Genomic DNA, 6,000 nt, shown 5'->3' on the forward strand with positions numbered 1-6,000 from the left:
ACTTCCTTTCTGATTTTGATGCCTTTTATTTCTTTTTCTTGTTTAATTGCTCTGGCTAGGATTTCCAGTAGTATGCTGAATAGAAGTAGTGAGAGTGGGCATTCTTGCCTTGTTCCAGATCTTAAAAGCAAAGCTTTCATGTTTTCTCCACTAAGTTTGATGTTAGCTGTGCGCTTTTCATATATGACTTTCATTGTGTTGCAGTAACTTTCTCTGTTCTTATTTTGGTCTTAGCAGCCCCCAGGATTCTAGAGTGTGACGAGTCCTGTCAGTGACCAAAGACAGGTGAGGTAGAAGCCAGTTGGGGCACTACGTGTGTGGTCCGATTCCTTCCCTCCTCGGGAAGAAGCTGCTCACTCTGCACTGATCCAGGGAGAGGAGCTGTGGCATATGCCTGCATTCCCATTCAAACACTCTTTTATACCGTTGCTTTGCTCTCCAGAAAATGCCAGGCTCTGTCTCAGAGACAGGAGAATTAGAAGCCAATCCCTCCAGTAGCAACTGGAAATGTTGGAAGGCCAGATGTATAATCCAACTCCTTCCAGGGAGAAGCTGGAGGCTTGGTTTTATTGCTGGAGCCACCCAGGGGGGAGGCTCCACACACCCAGTCAAACTCCCCAGAGGACTAGTAGTGATCAGCTGCCCCATCAGCTCCCAGAGACAAGAGGGTTAGAAGCCAGACTCTTGGGCAGCAAAGGGAAAAGTCAAGACACTAGATGTGCAGTCTGACTCCTTCTAGAAAAAATCTGGGAGCTGGGCTTTAATCAATGGAGCAAGGGGAGGTGGGAAGGAACCCACAGGCCCATTCAAAACCATCCTTTGTTCTTTGTAATCGCCAGGAGACTAGGGAATTCCAAGCCCCCTGCCAAGGACAGGTGAATTAGAAGCCAGACCCTCAGTCAGCAGCTGGAGAAGTTAGCGTATTAGATGTTCTCCTCCCTTCCCAGGAAAATCTGGGAGCTGGGCTTTACCACTTGCTCTCTCTGTGTTGATCCAGAGAGAGGAGCTCCAGGAAGTGCTCACACCCCCATTCAAAACTGCCTCTTCATTCTCTGTGTCCCTTGAAAACTAGCAGATACCGGGCCTGCTAGTTCTCCAAGACAGATGAGGTAGAAACCAGACCCTCAGGTAGCACCAGAAAAGTTAGGGTGCTAGATGTGCAGTCCAAACTCTTTGCTCCTTAAAGAAAAGCTGAGAACTGGGGTTTTCCTCCTGATTGTATGGTGCTGTGCTGGGCACATGGTTTACGGCAAGTTTTTCCTATCAGTTTTGTTGTAGGTATTTTATCACTTTCCTGGTATGCAAGACTCTTTTGAACCATTTCTGGATTTCTCGCAAAGGGAATTGATCCATGTGTAACTATTGATTTAATGTGTCTGCGGGGGAGGGGAGTCCAGAACCTCCTCTTTCACCACCTTGCTGATAGCACTCACCCCTGAGGATTTTTTTTTAAATGGAAAATGACAAGATCAGAGCTGTGTTTTCAGAGAAATGTGAAGTGGATTGGGGAGAATAGAAACTGGAATCAGGAAGATGGGGTAAGAAATTATTATTGTTATTATTTAGAGATATGTAATGACAGCATAAATTAGAATGATGAGGAAAACAGGGGTGAAGGGAGAAGGGGGAATTGTGGGAATTCTCATGTGGATGCCTAACAAAAGTTGAGAATTAGTTGAGCTGTTCTGTGGGCATTCAACAGGCAGACCTGTGAGCTGCATGTCACATTTCAGAGATGTAACCACTGGGCCTCTTGACTTAGCTCCAGCAGCTCCTAGCCCAGGCAGAGTACCTAAGCATGGAATGTTCTGGGACCTTGAAATTGACATCCAGGTGTATGTCTCCTGGTTTGCATGGTGCTCAGATGTTCGATGGGAGAGGAATTGAACCTAATCCACACCTGGGATTCAAACATGGGTTGAGCTGACTGTGAATTACAAAAGTGGTGGAAGTAGGGTTAGATTGAAAAAAAAGTGTCCCTAAATGAAAATCACTTTGAATGAAGAAGGCTGACAGTTGGATAAGTCTGAGCACAAGGCAAAACTATCACAGGGGTAATGGGTGCAGGTATAGTTCCCGTACCTTTACCTAACCCAGCCCCACCCTAAGGTGCTTGTGTACAAAGACAGTATAAAGGAAAGAACTAAATCATGAAGGACCTAGAAGCTCTGATTTGGGACATTCCTCTGAATAGCCTGTTCTCTAGGGGCACGTGGGCATTTTCTGCCCTCTGGAGGGAAGAGGTACGAGAGGCAGATTTCCAAAAGAAATAAGTGTGCTGGGTGTCTGGAGATCCCAGGAAGCAGGCAGCAGCTTGGAAGTTGATCTCTGAGCAGCACAGAAGATGGACAAGGAGAAGAAGGGACATCAAATAGAGAGATGCAGAGGTGTGATAACCTTTGATCATTTGTGGGATCCCTCAGGGACCTGAGAGGACATACTGCAGAGGAGGAACTTGAGAAAGGACTGGAATTCCTACTAATCAAACATGAGGGCTCAGAATATTGGGTTTGGAGATAGTGTAAATATGAAGATTTGGGGGTTTTGTACAGGAGCCCAGAAAATTTTTAAGTTATTTTAAAAATAAGTTATGTCAAACTTGCTTCATTTGCTGTAAGGACCTGGCCCACAGTCACATATGCTGCAGGCAGTCAGGGTCTCCCGGCTCCTTGGAACACTGTGTGCACGAGAGCAGACCTGCAGGACCAGCCAGATGGTTTCAGTCACGGGATGTGCTTTGTTTGCGGTACCTGTATAACTTTGCTTCTTCTCTGCTTGCAGGCAGAACACTACCACTCTGGCGGGCCACCACCAGAGACTCCCCAGTCATAAGTCTCAACGAACCTATGTCCCGCACTCAGCCACCTGGTGTGTTCTTTGGGCTTGCGGCTTCTCAGGCACAAATTTTGGAACAACTCTGACTCAGTCTGCATATTTTCTTTATATTTTTTAATAAAATAAAGTTATTAGATTGATATGACAAGAGAATGCCATTGTCTGTATATTTAATTTTTTTAATTAATTAATTATTAAATTAATTTTGCATTGAGAAGATAGGTAGTTTCACAGCTGGTTAAACATTTTTTTTGTCCAGTGTTTATTAATCAATGACTTATAAAGTTTCTACTAAATGTGCCACAAAGTGCTGCCGTTGTCTCTTTCCCATTCTTCTCAATCCTGAATGTAATTCAAGGTCATGCATATTCCATTTGAAGATCTACTTCCATCTTTTCAGTACCTAATTAAAGTATTTATATTTTAAATATCTAGAAATCAGTTCTATAATAAAAATGTCTGTGAAATAATAATCTCAAAGGCCATTACCTTTTTAAAAATTCCCCACCCTAGTTAAACCTAAAGTGAACGTGTCCCCCTCCAAGAAGGTTGCATCTCCCCAACATGCTTGTCTGCCACGTGACAGATTTCTATCCACGTGATATTCAAGTCCCCTGGTTCATGAATGTCCACAGCTGGGGTTGTATCCACCAACCCGATCCATAACGGAGACTGGATCTTCCAGATCCTGGTGATGCTGGAAATGACCCCCCGGCGGGGAGACGTCTACACCTGCCAAGTGGAGCACCCAGCTTGGACAGTCCTGTCACTGTAGAGTGGAGTGAGTTACTCCCTGATGACCATCCGGACTCCACATTCTGAAGAGCAGGGATGCTTTGGTTCTGGGGTCCACTAATCTTGCCTTATGGGTTTATATGCTGGGGTCATATCTGCCCCCAACCTTTTTCTTACACAAGCCCCTGAGAATAGTTCAGAGCTGGAGGCAATGGAGACTTGCCCATCCCTGACCCAGGGGGTGCTAAGGATTCATAGATCTCCGCACTCGTCAGAAAATCTAGGAAACTCAGGCACCTTCCTGAATTGCCCTCACACCTGGGAACTGTTCTCTTCCTTCAGCCTCTTAGCCATTTCTGAATCAGCAGAATCAGCATGTGTGCTGTTTCTGAGGCCACACCCGAAGTCCCAGGACTTGGGGGTCCTTTCTACATTTACTCCTTCTCCAAGGTGTGTATCTCTCGTGGTTCACATGCTGGTATTCTACATCAGGCTCCAGAATCTCAGACAGTACCTGAGGGGGTCAGCAGGTGGTGGTGAGACTGACCCTGGGGTCCATTCGGCCCAGAGCAAGATGTTGGCTGGACCTTAGGCTTTGAGGGGGGCTCATCTTCCTGTAGAGGGCATCTCTGTGCATCTAAGGAGCAAGAAAGATGAGAAAGCCTGAGAGATGACTGAAGTTTGCCTTTCCCCTGACTTATTCACCCATCTTCCATGGTAAGGGACTGACACAGAAAAAGAATGCCAGAGAGTTCTGGAGGCCACTGAAATTAAATTATCAGGGAAAAAAGACAGCGTATAGGAAGAGAGAAATCCTGTGGGGAGCGGGCTGTGAGCTGACAAAGGCCTTGTTGCAAGGCCACAAATCCCTAGGCTGGTCCATTATCCCAGTCAAATGCATGAGGTCTCCAGGGGCTCAGGTTTATGCAGGGGGTTCATTTAGTCTTCACACAGCCCCCGCCTGAACTCCCAGTGATAGGATCATTAGATGAGATGGAGAAGTTTATCTAGTTGTCTAAGGTAGTATTAATGGCTGAATACATTTTCTCTTTCCTCCTTTAACTTTAGTTCCACAACGCCCTTGAAAAACAGGTAATATTCCTGCCTTGTTTTTCTTAAGGAGGTGGGGTTGCAGATGCACGTAAGTCTTTTCATTGCATTGTGACTCTGGGGCACTTACTGGGAAGAGTCTTAGGCCTGAACTTGTCTTTCAATCTCAGCCCTTGGGTGAGTGTGAGAAATGAACATTATTACTTTGCTCCATTGATGAAGGAAGCCCAGAAAAACTCTTGGTTTTCATCAGGCTAACTCAGTCTCTCACTATAGTTTTTATTTCTTGGGACTCAGAGGAAGAAGGGTCAGCAACCTAGGATAACTTCTTCTTTTACCTCCACCTTTCTTTTACCTCCACCTAATCTGACTCAAAAGACTGTACGTGTCTTGGAACCAGTGTTTTTCTGGGTTTCTTCAGTCTCAGAGCATGGGACAGACCCCCAGCTTCCCAAGAGGATGTTAATGCCAAGTAATTGCTCTAAAACTAGTTTCTATAGTTCTTCTCTTTAATTCCACACAAAATTTCTCTCACAAGGCCTCCATCCAAGTTCCCTTCTTTTTAACTCCACAAATAATAAAAATTCAATGTCAGTGTCGGCTTTCTCTTAAGAATCTGAACCAAGTCATCTCTGCCATTGCTTTTCGTTTTTGAGGATTTTGGTAAACAGTAAGAGTTAATGAAGAAATTCATTATTGTTTATCCATAGGCAAGAAGAAAAACATGACGAGAGGGGATATCCTGGCTATTGGGTAAGGTGGCAAATCGGACGGGGGCCCGTGAAATTGCTGTACATTGTTGGTAGCAAACATGAAGCTACTTCATCCAGGTAGGTTGGGGACCACTATTCTTAGTGATTCAAGGATGAGCAGACCATGACTGCTGGGTTATGCAACCCATATTCACACAGCACTGATTCAACATATAACTTATTAAGAGCATGTTTTATCATTACCATTTAGATATCAAATTAAGATCAGAATTTAAAATTAGAAATATAATGCAATAAACGTAAACGTTTTTCTTTGCGTACAATAATGAATGATCCTTGACAAAAAAAAAAAAAAAAGGCTAAGCTTTTAATGCACCGACATATGGAAGATACAGACTTAAACTCTAGGTCTGTATGCATCAGATCCCCCCAGACCTCCTGTCTTAGTAATTCACACAAGGGGACATGCATCCTGTTGTTTAAAAGGCTCAAAGCAATATGTGCAGCACTCTGTCTCAAGCATAGGCCTGCTTTTAAATCCAAACTGATGGTAGGTTTTGTTTTCCATATTAAATTATCCTAAGGTCAAGATAGGGGACGTGTTTGGTCAAAGTGTTTCTGTCACACAGAGTATAAAGTGTTATCTCCCAAGGCACGTGCTGAGAGC

The sequence above is a fragment of the Rhinolophus ferrumequinum genome, chromosome 3, assembly GCF_004115265.2.
Source record: "Rhinolophus ferrumequinum isolate MPI-CBG mRhiFer1 chromosome 3, mRhiFer1_v1.p, whole genome shotgun sequence".
Taxonomy (NCBI): domain Eukaryota; kingdom Metazoa; phylum Chordata; class Mammalia; order Chiroptera; family Rhinolophidae; genus Rhinolophus; species Rhinolophus ferrumequinum.